The following is a 24429-nucleotide window of genomic DNA, read 5'->3' on the forward strand; positions in this document are numbered from 1 at the left end:
CATGACTCCTAAATCTCTTTGTTCCACTGCACTTTTCAATAGTCTACCATTTAATGTGTATGTCCTATTTTGATTAGTCCTACTAAAATGTAGCACCACACATTTATCAGTATTAAACTCCATCTTCCATCTTTCAGCCCACTCTTCTAACTGTCCTATATCACTCGGTAAGCTTTGCTAATCATCTTCATTGTCCATAACACCACCAACCTTTGATTCATCTGCAAATTTACTAATCCAATTTTCCACTCTATCATCTAGATTGTTAATGTATATGACAAACTGCAATGGACCCAGTACCAATCCCTGAGGCACTCCACTTGTCACCGGCCTCCAATTTGACAAACAATTTCCCACAACTGCTCTCTGGCATCTCCCATCAACTATTGTTGAATCCATTTCAGTACTTCATCATTAATATATAATGCTTCTTCCTTCCTTACTAACCTCTTATGGGGAACCTTTGCTACTGGGTTCTCTTTCTCAGTTGTTGGTTTCGAAGGGGCACCAAACAGGAGGGAACAAATTGCAATGACTTCCTATTGGATGGTGAAAAGTGGTCACAATATTCAAGACCAAGATTGTCTTGACTAGTAAGGAATATGAGCTGTTGTGCAATGGAGCAAAGAACTAGTATAATACACTCCCGAATCACACTGGAGTGTAGGAATCCAGTTTGATTCCAGCAAGGTCGACGGGATGTTTACTGGGATTGAAAGTATAGAAGATAGCAGGTGAGTTTTAGGGTCAAACCCAGCTCCTGCCTGCAATTATCCCCCATCCCAACCTTTAATTGGCCTCCCACCCCTCGAATCCCTTGAAAGCTGATGACTGTGTGGATGAAACTTGTGAACTGGGAGGGGAGTAAGCCCCTCCAACCTGCTTTATCATTAAATACAGTAAAGTCCAGAAATCTGGACCACCTAAGAATCTGGTCTTTTCAAACACTCACAAACTTATTAAATTTGGCAGGCTTTTATGTGCATGCATGCATGTGTAAGTGCCACAGATGCACAGTGGCAACAAATGACCATGATTGTTGACTTTATCTTTCTTTAACACTGCTGGTTTTGATAGATGAAGCATCTCTTCTTCATGCCTCCTTAAATGCCCGAGAATCCAGAAAATCCGAAAATCTGGACTGACCCAATCCCTGAGCAGTCCAGATTTTCGGACTTTTGTAATATCCTGGCCAATCTTTCTGAAACCTCATCTCCCCATTTCCATCCACCTCCAGAAGCCTCAAATAAAAGTTGGATAAAGTTCCTTTGCAGTATTTATATCTTGAGAATGCAGCCAGTAATTAGACAATTAAAAATAAATGTAAATAGTATCAATCAAAAGCAGACTAAAATTCTTTGTTTGAAAACAAGCAAACAAATAAAAATAAGTTTACTGCTTACTATATATTCTGCCTAACTTTCAGCTAAGGAGTTCCCATTCAAGCCTTTGCAAAGAGAGAAATTATTAATGTAATCCAGCTATATTTTGGATGACCTTTAAAAATAATACCATAGCTGCAACCTTTTCCATGAAAAAAGCTACAAAAACCAGTTTCTGCGTAGGTCAGTCTCTGAGTGATGTGGATTCAAGCTGGCTGGCCTTTAACTGTTGCTTTCCAAGGCATCAAGAGTTTACAATCCCTTATATTTAAAAAAAATAAATGGCAGGGTAATATGATGCCAACATGCCAATGTGCATGCAAATGAACTCAGTTAAGTTAGAATTACTTGATGACGTGCTTACTATCTCCAAATTCTGCAAGAAATTCAATATATAGACTGGGAAGGAATTTTCCATGAGTAAAACTGATGGTATCAGATCATCTGCTGGCCATGAGACTCTCCAGCCTTTTAGCTATCAGATTCTCTGTGGTCTCAAACCAACCATCTCCAATCTTTCTCAATCCTTCATTCTACCCTCTATGCACAAAACTCCAATTCTGCTGCATTGTCCCTCATGCTTTCTTGAACATTTTTACTGATAGAACTTAGAGCATTACAGCATAGTACAGACTCTTTGGCCCACGACTGATATATACCTAAAAAAAACTAAACCCTCCCTACTTCATAACCCTCAATTTTTCTTTCATTAATGTGCCTGACTAAGCGTGTCAGAAGTGCCCCTATCATTCCAGCCTCCACCATCATCCCTGACAATACATTCCAGGCACCTATAACTCTCTGTGTAAAGAAAGCTTATCCCTGAGGTCTCCCCAAACTTTTCCTCCTTCCACTTTGTTCAGATGTCCTCTGATGTTTTCTACTCCCACCCTGGGAAAAATATGCTGGCTGTAAAGATACATAATCTTGTAGACTTCTATTAAAGCACCTCTCATCCTTGTTCACTCCAAAGAGAAAAGACCTAGCCCAGCTAACCTTGCCTCATAAGACATATATTCTAATCCAGGCAACATCCTGGTAAACTTCCTCTGCATTCTCTCCATAGCTTCCACATCCTTCCTGTAATGAGATGACCAGAACTGATGGTAGACATTCCAACTGTTTTCCTCTGCTCTTCAAGATGTTTTTCCTAATTCTTCTCAATTGTGAATTATTTTCTCTCCTTTTCTTCAAAAGCCCTGTCCAAACTCAGCTCTTTTCCATGTCCTTCATACAGATTCACTGCAGCTGAATAAAAACGATGGCTTCTTCACCTCAGTAGTGCTACATAAATATTACTTGCTCAGTGGAACAACACAAAGTATTGAATGATGGAAAACATTCAAATGCACAGCAATCTCTGGTCTCAGGACAGTGTTTTTAATTTAAACATTAAATATCCCTGTTGGTGAAGTTTGATGCCCTTATATTCATTTGTTTTTGTTATTTTGTACAAAATTTTATTCAGTGATCCATTTGAACTGGCAAATAAGACATTAATAGGACTAGATTCCAAAGATTATTAAATAATGATCCAAATGGAAGAATCCTTTGCTAAGTGCTTGAATGTTGTGCAAAAATTCCCCATGCTGGTAACCATTTGAAAGATGCTACTGATATATGATGTCAATTATTGCAAACTTTAAAGGAGGGTAAATTGGGGTCTTTCCTGAAAGCAGCAGTGGGGAATGCAGTTGATTTTAATCCTTGCCTTTGTAAATATCTTGTTGTTTCAATGTGAGGTTGCATTTTTATTCAAAACAGACATTCACAGAATATGAGGAGTTCAAATTCACATGGTTTTATCATCAAATGAATTTCCTGTGTTTCCACATCTTTGAATAGATTTGGAATGTCAATGAAGACTTGAAAATTTCTACAGGTATACTGTGGAGAGCATTGTGGCTGGTTGTATCACTGTCAGATATGGAGGTGCCAATACTCAGGACAAGAAAAAACTCCAGAGGGTTGTTAACTTGGCCTGTGGCATCATGGGCACCAGACTTCACTCCATCGAGGATATCTACAAAAGGCGGCATCTAAAGAAAGCAGCCTCTATCCTCAAGGACCCCCCGCAACACTTAGGCCATGCCCTCTTCATTCTGCTACCGTCAGGCTCTGTATCTGAAAACGAGCACTCAGCAGGACAAGGACGGTTCTTCCCCTCTGCCATCAGATCCCTGAATGAATAATGAACCACAGACATTGCCTTCATTTAACTTTTTTTTTGTTGCACTATTTTTACTTATCTTGTAAAGTGGTTTATGTAAATATTTGCACTGTGTTGTTGCAAAACAACGAATTTCGTGACATGTTCATGACAATAAATTCTGATTCCGATTCTGATTATTTTCTCTCAACTCATAATTACAATCCCTTACCACATTAGAGAGCATGGTACAGGAGATAGTGTATTGATGTGGATAGAAAACTGATGCCAGGTAGAAAGCAAAGAGTGGTAATAAGTGGGACCTTTTCAGCTGACAGGCAGCTAGTAATGGGGTACCACAATGTCCACTGCAGGGACTCCAGCTATTTACAATATATATCAGTGATCTAGACAAGGGAATTAAATGTAATATCTCTAAGTTAGCTGATGACACTAGGCTGGGTGGCAGTGCAAGCTGTGAGAAAGATTCCAAGAGGCAGCAGAGGAAATGGGCAGATTAGAATAAATGGGCAAATACATGGCAGATGCAGTATAATTTAGGGGAATGTGAGGTTATCCACTTTGGTGGCAATAGCAGGCAGGCAGCTTATTATCCAAATGGTGCCACAGTAGGAAAAGGGGAGGTGCAACCAGACCCGAGTGTCCTGGTGCATCAGTCTTTGAAGGATGGATGCAGATACAGCAGGCAGTTAAAAAAGCAAAAGCCATGTTCGCCTTTATTGCAAGAGGTTTTGAATATAGAAGCAGAGATGTCTTATTGCAGTTGTATGGGGTTTTGAAAAGAGGCCACACCTTGAGTATTGTACACAGTTTTGGCCTCCAAATCTGAGAAAGGGCATTCTTGCTATTGAGGGAGTGCAGCAAAGGTTCACCAGGCTGATCCCTTGGATGGCAGGACTGATGTATGGATTGAGTTGGACTATAGTCATTGGAGAGGGGATCAAATTGAAATATATAAAATTCTGACAGGACTAGACAGGTTAGATATGAAAGAATGTTCCTGATGCTGAGGAAGTTCTGAACAAGGGGTCATATTCTAAGGATAAGGGGCAAGCTATTAGGACTGAGATGAGTTGTGAACATGTAGAACTTTCCGCCAGAGAAAGTCATTGAGACTAGTTTATAAATCACGGTCAAAACAGGAGTTGGATGTATCCCTATTGGCTGAAGATTCAAGATTTTATTGTGATGTAATAATACAAAGAATGTAATATACATAAAATTAATTAACCTTTGCCTGGCATAAAGCAAACAAAGAGTCACCATTAGCATTGCTTGGTGCCCCTAACAATAAGCAAAGAGAAGCATAAGTGAGACTCTGCAGAGCCACGGAGTGTCCGTGGATTCGCCTCCAGCGCTACCACTGCCTCTGCAGCTTCACAGTCTTCTTTTCATTCCATTGGCAGTCCAAGCTCCAGATCCAAACCTTCGATAAGGTTCAGGAGACCCTTCAGGAGCCCTTCTTACCCTCAGCACCCTCTTGAATCCTGGTTCCGATACCTGGTTGCCACGAGCCAGTCTCCAGCAGCCCACAGCCTGTATGAGCCCATTGATGATAAGTCAGCTATAGACAGCTGCCTGTATGGGTCCTTTAGCCGCTGAGCCCCTCACTGGTCCACTGCTATGGTCAGCTCCCTGTAGGGTTGACTCCCAAGCATCTCCTTCTCAATGGAAGGTGTGGGGGAGGGAAAGGGTGGTGGTGGGTGATCTCCCATTTCGGGTGCCCTGTCTGGTCCATGCTCTCCCAGAGTCTACAATCGCTTGTGGTCCTCTGACAAGCACGTGCACTTCCATCTTGGGCGCAGATCTCCAGGATGTTAAAAAAAATATCCTCTAACATTTTGTTTAAAGCCTGCACAGAGCTATCAGAATCAAGGGTTATGAAGAGACAGCAGGCATGGGGTATGGAGAGAAAACAGGAATAAGTATTGAAGTTGCATGATCACCAATGATCATATGAAATAGTGGTGCAGGCTCTGCCCTTTTCGGGCATGTTTTTTCTGATGCTATGAAGAATTAGGTGCATGAGTAAATCATTTGCCCTGTGAAAGCAGTTTCATTAATCAGATCCAGGTTGATCTATTACCTTAACCTTTCCTATCCTTTATCTCTTGATTCCCCTACTATCCAGGCACAATTGGTCTTAGTTTTGAATGCGATCGATGACTGAGTCTCCATAGTCTTCTAGGGTAGAGAATTCTGAAACTTCATTACCTCTCTGAATGAAGAAACTTCTCATTCACTTCTAAATGGGTTACCACTTATTTCAAAACTGAGATTCTGTGAGCACTGATTGCAGACTCCATAATCCAAGGAAACATGGTCTTGGCCTCTGCTGTGTCATGCCTTGTAAGAATTTTTAAAATACTTCTATGAGGCCACCTTTGATTCTTCTAAATTCAGCAGAATATAGCCCAAAACTATCTCTCTCCTCATATGAGAGACCTAACCAACCTGGAAACAGTCTGTTGAATCTTTGTTGCAAATGCCTTAGAGGAGATATATCCTTATTAGATAGAGAGACCAAATCTGTACACACCACTTCTGCTCTGGTCTTACAATGCTCAAAATAATTAATCAGAGTGAACTCTATTCAATTTATCAGAAATCTTCTTCACATTTGATAGAGGCAATTTAATAATAACACACTGCCTCATTAAGCAATGCTGTCATATAAAACTAAATATGTACAATATGCAAGATACATGAAGGTAAAATTGGACAGCAAATTGTCCAAGGGTTTGCCTGTTGTTACCTCAATTCCATGTGCAAGAGAGGTTTTTAGATGTTGACTTTAAACAGCAAATTGGAGAATAATCAAAAAGAAGAAAAATCCTTGCATTTACATCATGTTTTCCAAGCCAAAGTCTTGAATGCTTCAAGTGTTGAATTTCTCTACTATTCCCTGAGTATAGAGTAATACAGGTTGCTGGGTCCATATTGGTTTCTTATTTATCTTTTTGGCATGAAGACCTGCTTTGAACTAATGTGTTTCTACACATCCTATTCCTGAATGTAAAGATGATACTTCAATGCTTCGACAACGGTGAAAGTTAGTATCTGCTTTGGTTGGTGCTCGTGCTGGTGCCTTTGAGGCAAAAGGTTATGGGTTCAATTTCAATTGAAAGGATTTCAGCGTCAAATGCGCATTGATGATCCTGAACAGAATGAAGAGAATGCTCCCTCCATGGTCAGAGGCATAGTTTCTGGATAGCATGTTAATCTAAGGCCTGCCCACATGTTCAATTGACTGTGAAAGCATCCATTGGTGCTTTTCAGAAAGAACAGAGGAGATGCAGCACAAAAAGGAACCCAAAGGACATTTATCTCATTGTGATTCGTGCTATTTAAAATTGGTTGAGACTTTTCTTTTCCATTATTACAAAACAAATTAATTAAATGGCTGATAAAATATCTGGGGTGTCATAAGGTGCTATAACATTAAGATTCTCTGATTCTTTCTTCCTAAGTATATTGGCCTTCTTGACTGCATGGCCAGCTTTTCACTGCAAGCTGAATCATTAGGGACTGCACTACTTCACTTCCAAAAGTATCTGTATGCAGTGTAGTGCCTAATTCTGTAGCTTGCAGTGAAAATCTCTCTCTCTATCCTTGGCGCAGACATTTACTTTTGCACAGTAAATATGTAACTATTTGTTTTCTCTTTGTGAGTATTGAAATATTGTGTTGAAGATTTGGAAATGATTTAAATTTCTATAGTACTATTTTAATTCAATATTAAGCAAGTAAAATAGCTAAGTTTCAGGATAACCCAGAAGCGGGGGTTTGAACCAAAAGATTTACTGCCCTCCATTTCTTTCCATGGATGCTGCCCAACCCTCTGAGACCCCTGCCAGCAGTTTGTTTTTTCTTTACTCTGGATTACTCTTGTCTTCCGAATATTATTGATGATTTTTCAAACTGCAGTGGATATTTGTATACATTTTTCAGTTAGGCAGCTATTAACAAATGCATAATTGAAAAGACAACCATATGAAACTTGTGTAATTACAATATTTTAAAGATTCTCCTTTTCGTCATTGAATTGTAGTGATTAACTGGATATGTTCAATGTACTTCTGCTTTATAAATCATTCAATGCCTTAGTTACGTTTAGCGTTGAGGGCGGCATGGTTAGCTGAAGCAGTTAGTGTATCGCTGTTACAGCACCAGTGATGTGGACCGGCCTTCATATCCCCACATTGTCTGTAAGGAGTTTGTACATTCTCTCTGTGTCTGCCTGGATTTCCTCTGGGTGCTCTGGTTTTCTCCCACCGCTTCAAAACGTACCAGGAGTTGTAGGTGAATTGAGTGTAATTGAGCGACATGGGCTGGTGGGCTGAGAAGGTGTGTTACCACGCCGTATGTCTTAAAAAAATTAAAATTGATTGCTGGCCAACATAGAATTTAATGATTTACAATAAATGGGATTTCAGGAAATGGAAGGAACTTGTTATGAAGCAAGTCTCAGTAGCTAAACTATTTTTTTCTGCTGGATGGCTGAGTCCAAGAACATTATGCAACATTGCAGTTATAATCTTATCATAAGGTCATTATTGACAAGAAGCGGTGGAAGGAAGACAACAATCCAACTGAAAAGCAAAGAAATGATCTCACTGGAATTAGCAATGGAAATTATGAAATCTAGCGACAAGAAAATCTGTAATTACAGCATAATTAGTTGCTAATTAGTGAGAGGGTTAGGGTAGATTGTAGTGTGTGATCTACCTCTGCACTTGTACACTTTCCATTATTCTCCAAGGGTCTGACGATTTGGTTTATGAAAATGTTTAAAAACTAGCTTATAATGATGATTTTATACCACTGCTGTGTTACATACAAGATACGAAAAGAGACTGAGGTACATGTTAGAAACTTTAAAGGCATATTGGTAAATTTAAAATAGTCCTGCCCAAAAAAGGTCCAGGTAGATGGCTTCATGCTGAACACACTTTAAAAAAGACCCCACACCCCCCTCCCAAGTCTGTGATTGTCAATTTGTTGACACTAGAACTGGGCAAAGTGAAACACAAAAGTCCGCCGGCACTGAGATTTTAGTAAAAGCACACCGAAATGCTGGAGGAACTCTGCTGGTCCCGCAGCGTCCATAGGAGGTAAAAATATATTGCTTAAGTCGTGTCCAAAAAAATTTAACCCTATCACATAACCAAGTCGAATGTAAAAGAAAAGCCTACGTCTTTACAACATCTAAAACATAAATCTGAAGAAATTAAAATATCTTTCTTTAATTTCTGAGGTGTTAAATGCAATTGATGTATAAAATTATAATGAACTAATCTATATCGCGCATTAGTAATCTTAATCATACTATCCTTACATTTAGTTCTCCAATCCTCTTGATCAATTATTATCCCCTAATCTTTTTTCCCATTTTAATCTCGATTTATGAATGTCTAATTTAGGTATCTTATTTTGTAATAATTCATACATTTCAGAAATAAACTTTTTTGTACCATCTTCCCTAAGCAAAGTTCCAAATTTTGATTGTCTTGGTAATCTTAAATTAAATCCAAAATTGTGCAACGATTAACTTGACAGAAACAACAAAAAAAGCAATTTTTAGAGAAAGTTTTCAATTACCAATGGATCCAACATTATTTTTATTAGGTTAAAGTGCTGGGTTTGAATTTGAGGTTGACTATGTATCAAATTGCATTTTTAAGATTGGCAATGGCTGTGGCAAGAAAATGTATCGGCTTTATTTGGAAAAATTAGATTGATTTGGGGTGGCAGAGATGGCAACTGGAATTGAGATCATGTATTCCTTTGGGGGAAAAAAATTATGTGATATTTATCTCTTTTTTTCAAAGTGTGGAGCCCTTATTTGGATTATATGGGTTTGAAATGTTGAATTCCCTGGGGCTTGTTGTTGTGGCGGTGTTGCTCTGATCAATGGCAGTTTATTGTGTTTTTCATGATTTAAATCTCCTGCTTTCTTTTCTTTCTTTTGGGCTTTTTTGAGGTGGGAGGAGGGTGAGTTATGGGGGGGGGGGGGGCGGAGAGGAAGAGTAATTTTCATTTGCATTCTATCAAAATTTTAAATAAAGTATTAAAAAAAGGTCTATTGCTGATGTTTCGGGCCTGGGCCCTTCTTCAAGGTAGAAGCAAAAATCAAGCAAGCATGAAAGACTAGAGATTAGGGGAAGAATGGGAGGGAGAACAGACCTAACACTCAAAGGATGTTAATTGGATTTGATAAGAGGCAAGGTGAGAATGAGTGAGAGAGAGAGAGAGAGAGAGAGAGAGAGAGAGAGAGAGAGCAAGAGGAAAGGAGACAGAGGGACAAAGATTGGGGTGGGTGTGGGGGGGGGGAGTTTAATGGAACTTGGAGAAGTTGAAGTCAAAGCTAGCTATCTGTTTGAACTCAGTAAGACTGGCTGTGTTCCTCCAGCATTTCTGTGTGTTTTTACCAGAATTGGGCAAGAGGAAAGGAGACAGAGGGACAAAGACTGGGGTGGATGTGGGGGAGGAGTTTAATGAAACTTGGAGAAGTTGAGATCAAAGCGATCTGTTTGAACTCAGTGAGACTGGTTGTGTTTGTGATAGTACAGATCTATCACCAATGTACATAGTGTATATTGTTACTGTATCTAGACTGTGCTTACAGCGATTGGCTGAGAGCTAAGCCACACCTATTGTTTGGGCCTTAAAGGGTTGTGTCCCTAGCCAGGTCGGATCATTCCGGACTGGTCGGCCACCTGTGAAGAGCTCCGGTCTTTTGCTAATAAAAGCCTTGGTTTGGATCAACAAGTCTTTGGTTCTTTCGACGAGCTCTACAGTGTTCCTCCAGCATTTCTGTGTGTTTTTACCAGAATTGGGCAGCTCCTATCCTCTCCATGTATGTGGATCGGATACTTCTGCATGTTCTAACGGCCATATGATACAACCAGGAGCAGCTATTCTACATGGCTTTCTGCTTTTCTTGTCTCATTTACCTTCATCCCTACTCTCTCCCCTGTTCTTGTCCAGTATGCATTGTTCTTTATCTTTGTAATCTTTTTTATGTTGTTAGATTTTTCTTTGAGTCTTTTTCATTATTTTTATATGAGCTTTGGCTAATGGTTTCTCTCTCTTTTCTGATTAATTATTTTGCAAATAATTATCTGTAAGTGATTTGATATATTCCTTGACTTATTGAACTCTACATGTATCTTCTGCTTTTGTAAAAACCTGGGGCCATGTGGCTCCATGATTTCAACCACATATTGAACTTGAAGCTCCTGGACCTATAAAGAATTAGGACAGCATGGTTAGTGTAGTAGGGTAGCATAACACCATTACGGCACCAGCGACCCGGGTTCAAATCCACCGCTGTCTGTCAGGAATTTGTACGTTCTTCATGTGCCTGTGTGGGGTTTCTCTGGATCCTCAGGTTTCTTCCCACCCTTCAAAAAGGTAAGGGGGTTGAAGGTTAATTGGGATATTTGGGTGGCATGGGCTCATGGGCCAGAAGGGCCATGTAAAATAAATAAATAAATATTTTGATAGATTGGGGAATCCTGTACCATTGTGAGATGCATATAATGCAAATGATCAAGCTTGATTTAGCAACAGATAGTTGCTCATTCCGATGGAACTAACAAATGTTTTATTGGATCACAAAATAATAAATATAATGAATTTCATATAAATGTGTATAGGGTGCTCCTTATGTCATTTATATATCAAACCAAATATGATTTAAAGTATTGTACCCATTATAAAGCAATGAATGTGTTAGATGTAGGATAATAATCCATGCATGGAGAAAACCATTAGTCAAAGCTCATGCAATGGGAAACAATCATCAGTCTTATACAATAAAGTCCAAAAATCTAGATGCCAGAAATCAGTCTTATACAATAAAGTCCAAAAATCTAGATGCCAGAAATCAGCCTTATACAATAAAGTCCAAAAATCTAGATGCCAGAAATCAGTCTTATACAATAAAGTCCAAAAATCTAGATGCCAGAAATCAGTCTTATACAATAAAGTCCAAAAATCTAGATGCCAGAAATCAGTCTTATACAATAAAGTCCAAAAATCTAGATGCCAGAAATCAGTCTTATACAATAAAGTCCAAAAATCTAGATGCCAGAAATCAGTCTTATACAATAAAGTCCAAAAATCTAGATGCCAGAAATCAGTCTTATACAATAAAGTCCAAAAATCTAGATGCCAGAAATCAGTCTTATACAATAAAGTCCAAAAATCTAGATGCCAGAAATCAGGACCACTCAGAATCAGGAGTTTTTGGAAATGCTCAATTTTTAAAAATTTTGCATGTATGCACAAATGCCACAGATATCAAGGTTAAAACCTTGTGTTTTTGATTCTTGGTGAATTTAAGAAAAAGTATTGTTTGTAGTGTTACCATAGTGACCATGATGTCCGCGCAGACTAAGAACTTGCATCTTAATCTTTCACGAGCTACAAAGAGAACGTGGCCTTAAGGTAATTTTTGAATTAGTCTTATTTTGCCTTATTTATTCTTGTAAATCTCTTTAAAGTTGAATATCGTTTTATCTTTAAATACAATATATGCTTTGCTTATGCATCATTATGAAGTTATGTAAAATCTTTATCAGTTTTATCAACAAATTAAAGCTACATAAAACTGCATCTACAAAATTTGGTTTATTGGATTAAAAAGATAGTAATTCGGAATATCGTCTTCACGTTTCCTTGAAGATGACACGTTTTGAAATCAGGAAATACTAGAACCTGGAAAGTGATGGCTATAACAGCAGCAACAAGCAATCACTTTGTTTTTTAAAACTGTTGGTTTTGATAAATGTAACATGCTGTCCATTTGCTCATGAATAAATGATCAAAATTTACCTGATCATCTCTTTTTCATTCCTCCTTAAATTGGAATTTCAAAAGTACTGCCCGAGAATCTGGAAAATTTAAAAATCTGGACTGACCCAAACCCTGAGCACTCCAGATATTTGGACTTCTATCTCGAGTATGCCTGCAGGAAGTTACTCTGCCATGGTCACCACATTTCTGGAGGTGAGAGACTTTAAATCAGAATTGGAGAATTTAGCTTTCGGTAAAGTTTTAGTAGGCTGCAATTGGTTTCCATGTATCAAATTATGAGATTCCTTGATTGAATAAATACGGACGACTTCTTTCCTATAAAAGGAAGACAATGGCCTGTGGCCATAGATGTTAAGTAACTAGTAGAGGAATAGACAGAAGTTAAGGAGATTTCCTCTATCCTAGAGCATTACAGCCCAGTATGGGGGCTGAACTTAAAACCTGCAAAGGGTAGTGGACATAGCCCAATACATCACTGGCAAAACTCTCCCCACCAGTGTGAAAATCTACATGGAACTCTGCCATTGGAGAGCAGCAGCAATAATCAAGTATCCACACCACCCAGGCATGGTATCTTCTCACTGTTGCCATCAGGAAAGAGGTACAGGTGCCACAAGACTCATACCACCAGGTTCAGGAACAGCTGCTACCTCTCCATCATCAGACTCCTCAACATCAAACTCAATCAGGGACTCATTTCAGGACTCTTCCATTTGCTATTATTTATTGTTGAATATTTATTTATTTTATTCTGTATTTCACATTCAGTTTGTATACATTATACAAGATAAATAATACTGATACAATTAAAGTGATATCTAAACCAAGGTTTTAATTTTAACAGCAAAATATCCCCCAAAATTCTCAAAAAATGTGTGCACCGAAATGAAACAAGAATCCTTTTGATGCTCTGAGAAGAGGCAGAGCTCACCAGCCTCCCTATCCACTGCCGTTCACTGGATTTGATATAGGTGGTTTGTAGCAAATAAAAGAGTATTTAATGTGCTCTGTGGTTGGAACCACTGGTCTTAGATGATACAGTCCCAGAGCACTTAATCTCTCCTCAAACCACATTCCAGCCAGGTACATCTGAGCTGTATTTTATCTAAGACAACTATATCATTATAGATAAGGGGACAGAAGCTGCCTACAGTGTTCTATGTGGTTTCACACAACATATTTGCAGCAGGACTTTATACATCTATCTAAATTTTTCTCATCTTAAAAGATAATATACTTGGATTTAGGATTAATTGGGTGTAATTGGGCAGTACGGGCTTATGGGCTGAAAGGGCCTGTAAATCTAAATCTAAAATACCATTTTCCCTCCCAATTGATTAAAAGAGTGTAGTTTAAAGGGTTTGCAACCAGGTGGTTTGGCACAACGCCTTTTCAGCACCAGATATTGGGAGAGGGAAGTGCTGTTTGTAAGGAGTTTGTACGTTCTCCTGTGTCTGCGTGGGTTTATTCCAGGGCTCCAGTTTCCTCCCACGTTTAGTACCATGCCTGGGTTTAGGTCAATCGGGTATAATTGGATGCTATGGGCTTGTGGGCTAAAATAACCTGTTTCTGTGCTGATGGTTTGAATTTTTTAAAATGTGCACCAAAGTGAAATAGTTCACATTTTCCACTTTATATTCCACTTACCATGTCCTTACTCACTTAAACCAGCATACCAATTTAATCGCCATTTTAGTCTTTTTACTTTGAAGGAAACAAAAGAAATTAGACATATTCAATACGTTGTTTGCAATATTTTTAGATTCAAGATTCCTTTATTGCCAAGTAATAGTTACAAAACATGTAATATTACATGAAATTGCCTTCTAACTGCTGCAGGGTCCTTTCTGTCATTTAAGAGAAGGTTGGATGTGTACATGGATATGAGGGGGGGTTTGTGGGTTATGGACGAAGAGTGGGAGGGGGGAACTAGTGGAGTTGTTCGAGTGAACCGGCGTGGACTCAAAGGGCCAATATGGCCTGTTTCCGTGCTGTAAACAGTTATATGGTTATAAAGTAAATAAAGAGTTGCCATTAGTGTTGCCCATTCCATACTGAATGAATTGGCAATTGTAAGGCAGTAAGTTAAGGTTCTATGTATGTTCTTTTTTCCTACTTTGTAATGGGATGTATGCAGTTGAGTTTATAAAACAGCTTTTTGATTAGGTATATACTCATTCACAAACATACTACAAAAAATTATGCTATTTTTCAAAAGAAGCCAACTGGCTGCAGTGACTCATGGATAAAATAATTTCACGTGAGGTTTGTGTGCCACAATTTCACAACCTAGTATTGCTGGATGTCAGATTTAGGGTTCAACCAATCAGAGACGGGTGTGAATGAGTACTGATGGACGGTGCCACTGCAACATTCCTTTGGAGTGAAAGGATACAGCCAGGATGGCCTGAATTGCCCATCACTGTATACCTGTACTTAGCACCTATGTATGAGGTTCCAAATGTTTGGTGCCTGTGAGGTTTGAATTTGATGTAAAATATTATGAGAGAAAGAAAAAGTATTTTTTGTCCTTTAAAAACATGCTAAACAGCATCGCTGTGAAGGGGAAACAATGGAAGCTATCTCAAAACATCACTGGAATCAAACGCTGAGTGAATGAATGACAGAAGTATGAATAAATTACCGTGAATGTCTCAGATGGATTGTTTATCATATAGTGCAGCTGGTGAGTTACAAAACCATGTTTTTAGCATTCCTTGGCTTTTAAATAACACTCCCAATCCATGGTTATATTTGAGCTATAAACAGCTATAATTTATGGACTGGTAATTAATTAAAAAGTGAACATATGAAATGGAAACTTACCTGTGACCTCAGCTTCTTCTTGCAGCTATATCTGTGGGCTATGTTTTCCATTACTGGCATTTTCCATATGTAGAATTTCCAACAAAATACAGTTATTTGAAGATTTGTGTACACCATTAAGTTTGAATTAGAGTAGAACAAATCAAAGGGCCAACAATTTGATGTTTCATATTTTCACATGCATAAATGTCTATAAATTAAGGGGTGATTATTGGGGCTATTAGTTTCTGAGGATTGAGAACTTGGTTCTGACTATAAAACCATAAGACATAAGAGAGAAATAGGTTATTCAGCCTATAGAGTCTGCCCCATCATTCAATCATGAACTGATCCATTGTTCTACTCAGCCCCACTGCCCTGCCTTCTCTCCATAAGCCTTGATGCCTTGGCTACTCAAGAACTTATTCATAACTGACTGTGGCAACAAATTCCACTGATTCACCACCTTCTGGCTAATGAAATTCCTCTGCATATCAGTTCTAAGTAAATGCCCTTCAATCCTGAAGTTGTGTCCTTTTGTCCTGCACACCTCCACCACAGGAAACAACCTTTCTATGTCTACTCTTGTCCATGCCTTTCAACATTCAGAATGTTTCAATGAGAACCCCCCCATTCTCCTAAATTCCAATGGGTACTGACCAAGAGCCACCAAACATTCATCATATGATAACGTTTTCATTCCTGGAACCTCCTCTGAACCCACTCTTACATCACCACATCCTTTTTTAAATGAGGAGCCCAAATCTACTCACAATACACCAACCGAGGTCTTAGTGAGACCACAAACTGAAATACTGCATAAAGTTGTGGTCATCTTTTGTACTTTCAGATTGAGTACTCTGTTGTATCGTGGAATTAAATGGTTGTATTAAGAATATTGGATTTACAAACAGGAATGGGCATCTGGCCTTTTGGATTTGCTCCTCTGTTCAACAAGATCACTTATTCGCACCATATGATCCGCTGGATGAACTCAGTGGCTCCAACAGCATCTGTCGAGGTAGATGAGGGGAGGGGAGCAAGGAGTGATGGAATGTCTCGGCCTGAAATAATGACAATTCCCCCCCACCCCACACAACTTCTTCCACAGATGTTGCTTGATCTGATGAGTTTCTCCAGAGAATTGTTCATCACTAAATTCTAGGCTCCGTGGTCTCTTGTGTCTTAATTTTTCTGCATAATGCCCCTAATATCCAGAAATCTATCAATCCCAATTTTAAAAGATATCCAGGATAAGGAATTCCAAATATTCACCTCCTTCTGTGTTAAGAAATTTCACACTGGTCCGATCTCTTTTGCTCAAACTGTGGCTCTGTATCCAACCTATCAACCCCTGTAAGAATTTGTAGGCTACACTGAGATCATTTCTCATTCTTCAAAACTCTAGAGAATACAGAAATAATCATCAGTTCAGGCAGCTTCAGAGGAAAGGGGTGCAACAATCAACAGAGTGGAACATATTAATGCTTCAGAGTAATTTAAATACTGCTTGTCTAGCTATTTCCAGCAGTTCCAGTTTTTTTTTCATTTCAGTTTACTAGCACCTGTACGTTTTAAAAAAAAAAATCATCTAGAGAGTACAGGCCTAATCAATTTGCTCTCATCCCATATTGCAAACCCACCACCTTGGAACCAGTCTAATGAATCATTGCTGTTTTGCCTCTGTGGCAACTATGTTCTTTTGTAGATGTGTAGACCAACACAGTTCATGGTACTCCAGGGGCTCAACAATCAAATAAGTAGGGCACATTGGAGTTGAGAAGAATGATGGGTGATCTTATTACTTGGTAAAGAAAGGCTGTAAGGATAATTTCCCTCATGACAGAATCTAAATTTAGATGGCATAATTTCAGAACAGGGTATCAGAATCTCTTCTCTGAACATCAGGGTTCTTTGAAATTCTTTATTCAGGCTGGAATATGTTCCAGTCTAGGCTGCAGTTTTGGACTAGTGAAGAAGATAAGATTACTCAGGGGAGAGTTGAAGGTAAAATTATGGCAAAGGTCAGAGCAGCCTTTTAAACAAGGGATACATACTGCACAGTAACAGGCCATTTCAGCCCATGAGTCCATGCCGCCCAATTTACACCCAATTAACCTACATCCCTGGTATGTTTTGAACAGGGAGGAAATCAGAGCCCCAGGGAAACCCACACAGACACAGAGAGAACATACAAACTCCTTACGGACAATGAGGGATTCGTATCCTAGTCCCAATTGCTCGCCATGTAAAGGCATTGCGCTACTGCTTTGCCAACTATGCCACCCAACCATGATTTTGTTGAAAGGTGGAGAATGTTTGAGGGACCAGATTATTTAAACCCGCACCCATTTCTTATTTGTTAATGGTCTCACATTTCATCTAACACTTTATGGTTGATCATTTATTATGCAGCACATTACTTTTTCTGAACCACTAATATCTCAAGCGTATCTGGCTATATATCTTCAGTTTTCTTCAAGTACAATGTTCCACGTGTTTCTTTCTCTCCAATACCAATGGATTCTACCAGTTATTATTCACTATTTGTCTCAGCAAATAATGTGGGAGCAGGATGCAGGATGTCAAATTGCACTCTATCTTTTGAGGACCAATCATTTTAAATTCAGGACTGATCTTTGAAGATAGAACGGAACAGATTAACAGTAGCACAGGACATTCCTTTAGCCTCTGTTTAATTAATCGGTTCATTGACCCCAGAGAACTGTAAATTCCTGCTAGCAGTGGGAATCCTGCTCCTTACATGAATGGAAAGAAAGCAGAGACATGGAAAAATTATAACTTCAGAGCACATCTGTGTCATTCAAAATCACCCTGACAGTCAGCAGTGCTGATCCCTTGAGCCAAGAAAGTGTGAAGCAAAGAAGGGCACAGGGGGATGTGACGCTGGAGGAGAGGGAACCAAGAGGATGTGACGCTGGAGGAGAGGGAACCAAGAGGATGTGACGCTGGAGGAGAGGGAACCAAGAGGATGTGACACTGGAGGAGAGGGAAGTAAGAGGATGTGACACTGGTGGAGAAGGAACCGAGAGGATGTGACACTGGAGGAGAGGGAAGTAAGAGGATGTGACACTGGAGGAGAGGGAAGTAAGAGAATGTGACACTGGAGGAGAGGAAAGTAAGAGGATGTGACACTGGTGGAGAGGGAACCAAGAGGATGTGACACTGGTGGAGAGGGAACCAAGAGGATGTGACACTGGTGGAGAGGGAACCAAGAGGATGTGACACTGGAGGAGAGGGAACCAAGAGGATGTGACACTGGTGGAGAGGGAACCAAGAGGATGTGACACTGGAGGAGAGGGAACCAAGAAGATGTGACGCTGGAGGAGAGGGAAGTAAGAGGATGTGACACTGGAGGAGAGGGAAGTAAGAGGATGTGACACTGGTGGAGAAGGAACCAAGAGGATGTGATGCTGGAGGAGAGGGAAGTAAGAGGATGTGACACTGGAGGAGAGGGAACCAAGAGAATATGACACTGGAGGAGAGGGAAGTAAGAGGATGTGACTCTGGAGGAGAGGGAACCAAGAGGATGTGACATTGGTGGAGAGGGAACCAAGAGGATGTGACGCTGGAGGAGAGGGAAGTAAGAGGATGTGACACTGGTGGAGAGGGAAGAGGATGTGACACTGGAGGAGAGGGAAGAGGATGTGACACTGGAGGAGAGGGAAGTAAGAGAATGTGACACTGGAGGAGAGGAAAGTAAGAGGATGTGACACTGGTGGAGAGGGAACCAAGAGGATGTGACACTGGTGGAGAGGGAACCAAGAGGATGTGACACTGGAGGAGAGGGAACCAAGAGAATATGACACTGGAGGAGAGGGAAGTAAGAGAATGTGACACTGGAGGAGAGGAAAGTAAGAGGATGTGACACTGGTGGAGAGGGAACCAAGAGGATGTGACGCTGGAGGAGAGGGAACCAAGAGGATGTGACACTGGAGGAGAGGGAAGTAAGAGGATGTGACACTGGTGGAGAGGGAAGAGGATGTGACACTGGAGGAGAGGGAAGTAAGAGAATGTGACACTGGAGGAGAGGAAAGTAAGAGGATGTGACACTGGTGGAGAGGGAACCAAGAGGATGTGACACTGGTGGAGAGGGAACCAAGAGGATGTGACACTGGAGGAGAGGGAACCAAGAGGATGTGACACTGGTGGAGAGGGAACCAAGAGGATGTGACACTGGAGGAGAGGGAACCAAGAGGATGTGACGCTGGAGGAGAGGGAACCAAGAAGATGTGACGCTGGAGGAAAGGGAAGTAAGAGGATGTGACACTGGAGGAGAGGGAAGTAAGAGGATGTGACACTGGTGGAGAAGGAACCAAGAGGATGTGATGCTGGAGGAGAGGGAAGTAAGAGGATGTGACACTGGAGGAGAGGGAACCAAGAGAATATGACACTGGAGGAGAGGGAAGTAAGAGGATGTGACTCTGGAGGAGAGGGAACCAAGAGGATGTGACACTGGTGGAGAGGGAACCAAGAGGATGTGACACTGGAGGAGAGGGAACCAAGAGGATGTGACGCTGGAGGAGAGGGAACCAAGAGGATGTGACACTGGAGGAGAGGGAAGTAAGAGGATGTGACACTGGTGGAGAGGGAACCAAGAGGATGTGACACTAGTGGAGAGGGAAGAGGATGTGACACTGGAGGAGAGGGAAGTAAGAGGATGTGACACTGGAGGAGAGGGAAGTAAGAGGATGTGACACTGGTGGAGAGGGAACCAAGAGGATGTGACACTAGTGGAGAGGGAAGAGGATGTGACACTGGAGGAGAGGGAAGTAAGAGGATGTGACACTGGTGGAGAGGGAACCAAGAGGCAGATTCACAGCTAAACATTTCTGTTTCACAGAAGGTTATTTCATGAGAATTGATGATTGGAGAATTTATCTATCAGCTTTTAGCACATGACAGAAGGCACAAAGGATTCTGTAGTGAATGGTATCTCTGAGGATTGTGGAAAATCCTAGAATGTGTGCAATCAAATCCCCTATGGCAATGCACCTCATGCCAGGCTGTGTACTGAGGAACAATCAATACCAATTTATGTTGCCAGCAATGGAATCAATGCAAACTCTCTGCCCAGCTCTGGCTGTGCATTTCTAATTCCAGTTATCAATCTGATGCTAATCCATGTACTCTATTGTCAGTCGACATATGTAGCAATAGACCCAGTGTTAGTCTCTACACCAGTGGTTCCCAACCTTTTAGTTTCCACTCACATACCACTTTAAGTATTCCCTATGCCATAAGTGTTCTGTGATTAGTAAGGGATTGCTTAAGGTGGTATGTCAGTGGGAAGGGAAGGTTGAGAATCACTGCTCTAGACCCAATTATTACTGAAATATTTTGCTTGAGAAAAATTGTCATTGGTCCATTTCCTTTGGAGTTATGAAACTGTGCACATAACAAATCAATTTGAAATGATTAAAACAGTGGTTTTCAAACTTTTTCTTTCCACCCACATACCACCTTAAGCAATCACTTACTAATCACAGAACACATGGCATAGGGAATACTTAAAGTGGTGTGTGAGTGGAAAGTAAAAGGTTGGGAACCACTGCTCTGCACCAAACAACAACTCTTATACTAATGTAGGGAAGCTGCCAGGACTCTAAATGTGTAAGTAGCAATGACTCTAATGTCTGGTCTATATTTTCAACAATGGATCTAATGCAGTCTCTGTATACAGCAATGCCTATCTATGTATCCATGTTGGCTCCAACATTAGTCTATGAAGCAATGACGACAGAGTAGTCTTTATTTTTTGCATATAGCAATGACTCCATATGTATCTATTTACCAATGCCTGAAATGTTAATTTATGTACCCAGCAATGGGTTTCATGGTTATAATTTCAATGTCAGACCACTCACCTGCTTTAGAAAGTTCAGACAATCCTCCTTGGGTGTATCCACAAGTCAGATGAGGAGACCAAATTATAATAACATGATATCTATGGCTTTCGTTATGATGAATCTGAAAGAACATGGTGAGCAACACATGACAGGTTTGTCTCCACTAACAGTAGTGCATCTTCATTGAGAATAATGGGGATGGGGGTGGTGGGGGGGGGGGCACAGCACATATAAGTAAAAGCCTTTTTTATGCACTCGATAGGAGTGAAACACAGAAGAAACCAAAAGTCGACTCTCATTACCTTGGGACCCATAAACTTTAAGAAGAGTCCACAGGGGGGAATTGCCAAAAAACATTTGAGATGGGCTGTTCTGAGCAATGGGGCCATACCCAAACTCTATGCTTTCCAAATACAAATATTCCTCATATAGCAGTAGGAGTTATGTGTGTCTAAATTACCAAGAAATAAATCTTGATTGGATCAGCAGGGGAACTCTACGCTCCTTATTGGATCAGCAGGGGAACTCTACGCTCCTTATTGGATCAGCAGGGGAACTCTACGCTCCTTATTGGATCAGCAGGGGAACTCTACGCTCCTTATTGGATCAGCAGGGGAACTCTACGCTCCTTTAAATAATGCCAAAGGCGAGGACACCTTGGTTCATTGTCACCTGAAAAACAATGTCTATCAGGAGTGCCAGACTCTCTCAGTAATAAAGAGCAAGAACAAAGACCTGAGTAAGCAAAGCATAGCTCCAACTGACTCCTTCAGTAATGTAGTGAAATAGTAAATAAATAGAAATAATTGAGTGAAAAGTTTGGGAGGATTAAGAATATCCAACAAATTGGTCCTGAGATCCACAGTAAGGCAACAAGTTGGTTGCCTTTCAACAAAAGAATGTTGTAACCTCATGCTCAAAGGGATCAATGACTTTCCAAATCATGCAATCCAGGAAGCCATCCCCTCCATGTTCAAGAGGGGACTACAGTATTGAACAGTCAACCAATTAAAATTCATATCAAGGCCATAAACAATATATGACTGAGAAAAGTCAAAAAGAGCAAATTAAAGCTCTGGTTTTTGTGACAGCAAATGGTCAAAGTGTTCTGAAAAGAAAGAAAGAATAGGAAGAAGAAGAAAAATGCCATTGTGTTTAAATTGAGGATCCTGCAAAGCCACTTTAATGGGGTTCACCATTGATCTCTCAATAGCTCCTCCTTCTAGTTTAACTTTCTGTCTGTTGGTTCTGTTGAAGGATAATCTACTGCAGCCAAAGCTGTTGGCAGTTTTGCTAATTCATTATCACTCTTCTAAAGTAGAAATATGGTTCTTTCAGAAGTCTGCATTGACTAAACTAAGAGTGCTTGGATCCTATCCAAAATTCTTATAGCAAACTAATCTGTACTCATTGAAAGGTCAAGCATCTGGAGTCAGATTCTGAGATTAGTTTCACTTGAAATGCTCAGCCTAATTGAAGAGTGAAGTTGATTGCTGACCTAAGAGATCACAAGGAGCTTTTGATAGAAGTCATGAGATAGCAATGGGCTTAAGTATTTGTTTTACTTGTCAATAAATTAACTGAAGGATAGGAGAGAAAGGAGGAATTTCAGAAACTTATAATGAAGAGTCAGCTAGATTTTTTTTCATACAACCTTCAGAGGTTCCCTTCCCCGGGGGCGTGGCAAGATGTGCGAACCCACCCTTCTTCAGCCAGTTTTTTAAGCACCCGTCTTTAAAGTTTATCCAAGTGATTTAAAAGTTGTATCTTTATTTTTGGGAACATTAGTGGGTCATAATGGTGACTAATGTTTAAAAAAAGAAAGCTCAATTACAGAAGAAATTACCTTTTAAAAGTGCTGAAGAATTGAGGCCTACCTGTTCAACTGAAGCCACAGAATTGTTTGGAACCTGAGTATTACACTGGCGCCAACCTTGTCTCCACAAGATGGCGCCGGCATGATGATGAGCTCGGCTGGAGTCGATCCGTGGGTTTGTGATATCGGGCGTGCGGGTGACCCAGCTGAGAGAAGAGCCCTTGAGCCCGGGGTGCCGTCGGGTGAGCTGGGGACGTGTAGAATGGTGTCGGAAGCGGCCTCTGCGCAGTCCCTGGCCTTGCCAGGCATGTGTGGTGCTTCAAGGGTCCGTGAGTTAATGGACTGTGTGTGGGCTGTGAGGGGAGGGGGGGGACCTGTGGGGATGTGCAGACTCACAGCCGCACCGGGAAGGGCCCAGCAATGCTGGAAGAAGAGGAAGACTTACCTTTAACAAGCAGTTCACTGGAACAATTAGAGGTGGAGAAGGTAGGCTTCACAATGTGGAACTGGAATCTGGAATGGAGTTTGTTTGCACAGTCTTGGAAGAGATTGCCTATCAACTGGGCAATCTGTTTAAACAAATGACTCAAGGATTTCTGGATGTGACAAATAAAATATTTAATATGTCTGAAGATGTATCTACAGTTAAGTGGGATGTTAGTAAATGTATTAAATCAGTGGATACAGTGCAAGAAATTTATTTAAAAATTGAAACAGCTTTTTCTGAATGTAAAATTCAAGTTGAACGTAACAAGGAAAAAATAGATAAAGTGGAAGATTCGTTTGTGGATTGGGGAATCCAGAAGTAAGACTTACTGAAAAAAATTGATTCATTGGAAAATCAAAGTTGGAGAAACGATGTGAAAATTGTGGGTCTTCCAGAAGACATTGAAGGGTCTGATCCAATAAAATTTTCAAGAATTGGATTCCTGAGGAGTTGGGCAAAGAGTTTTTTCACAAGGTTTAGTATTGGAGAGGGCACATAGAGCGTTACGAAAGAAATCGTTACTGGGACAACCACTGCGAGCGGTCTTGGTTTGGTGGCTAAACTATCAAGACAGAGAAATGATACTACGGTTGGTGGGATAGAAGGGACGACAAAGTCAATCTCCAATGATGACTCAAAATAACAGAGTATTTTTTAATGCAGATTTGAGTCAAGAAATTATTAGGTGACTACGGAAATTCGGCTAAAGTACTGTGGCGGAAGGGTTATAAATTTGCTTTTCGATACCCTGCTGTGTTAAAGGTCTTTTATGGTAACTTTCAATCTCAATTTTTTGAGAATGATCACGATGCATTAATTTTTGCTAATTCATTACTGGATTTACGAGGACATAGAGTTTCGCCACCGTCGCCTAAAAAGAGGGGAAATGGAAATGGGCAGAATGGGAAAAATGGAAAGAAAGAAGTTTTAATACAAAGTCTTATTGACATTGAAGAGGGTTATGGGCATTGTGCAGGGAGGTGGGATTAGAAAGGGGTGTTTGGTTCGGTGCGGACTAGAAGGGCCTAATGGCCTGTTTCCGTGCTGTAATTGTTATGTTATGTTAAGATCTGGAA

This window comes from Narcine bancroftii, chromosome 10 (genome assembly GCF_036971445.1).
Source record: "Narcine bancroftii isolate sNarBan1 chromosome 10, sNarBan1.hap1, whole genome shotgun sequence".
Lineage (NCBI taxonomy): Eukaryota > Metazoa > Chordata > Chondrichthyes > Torpediniformes > Narcinidae > Narcine > Narcine bancroftii.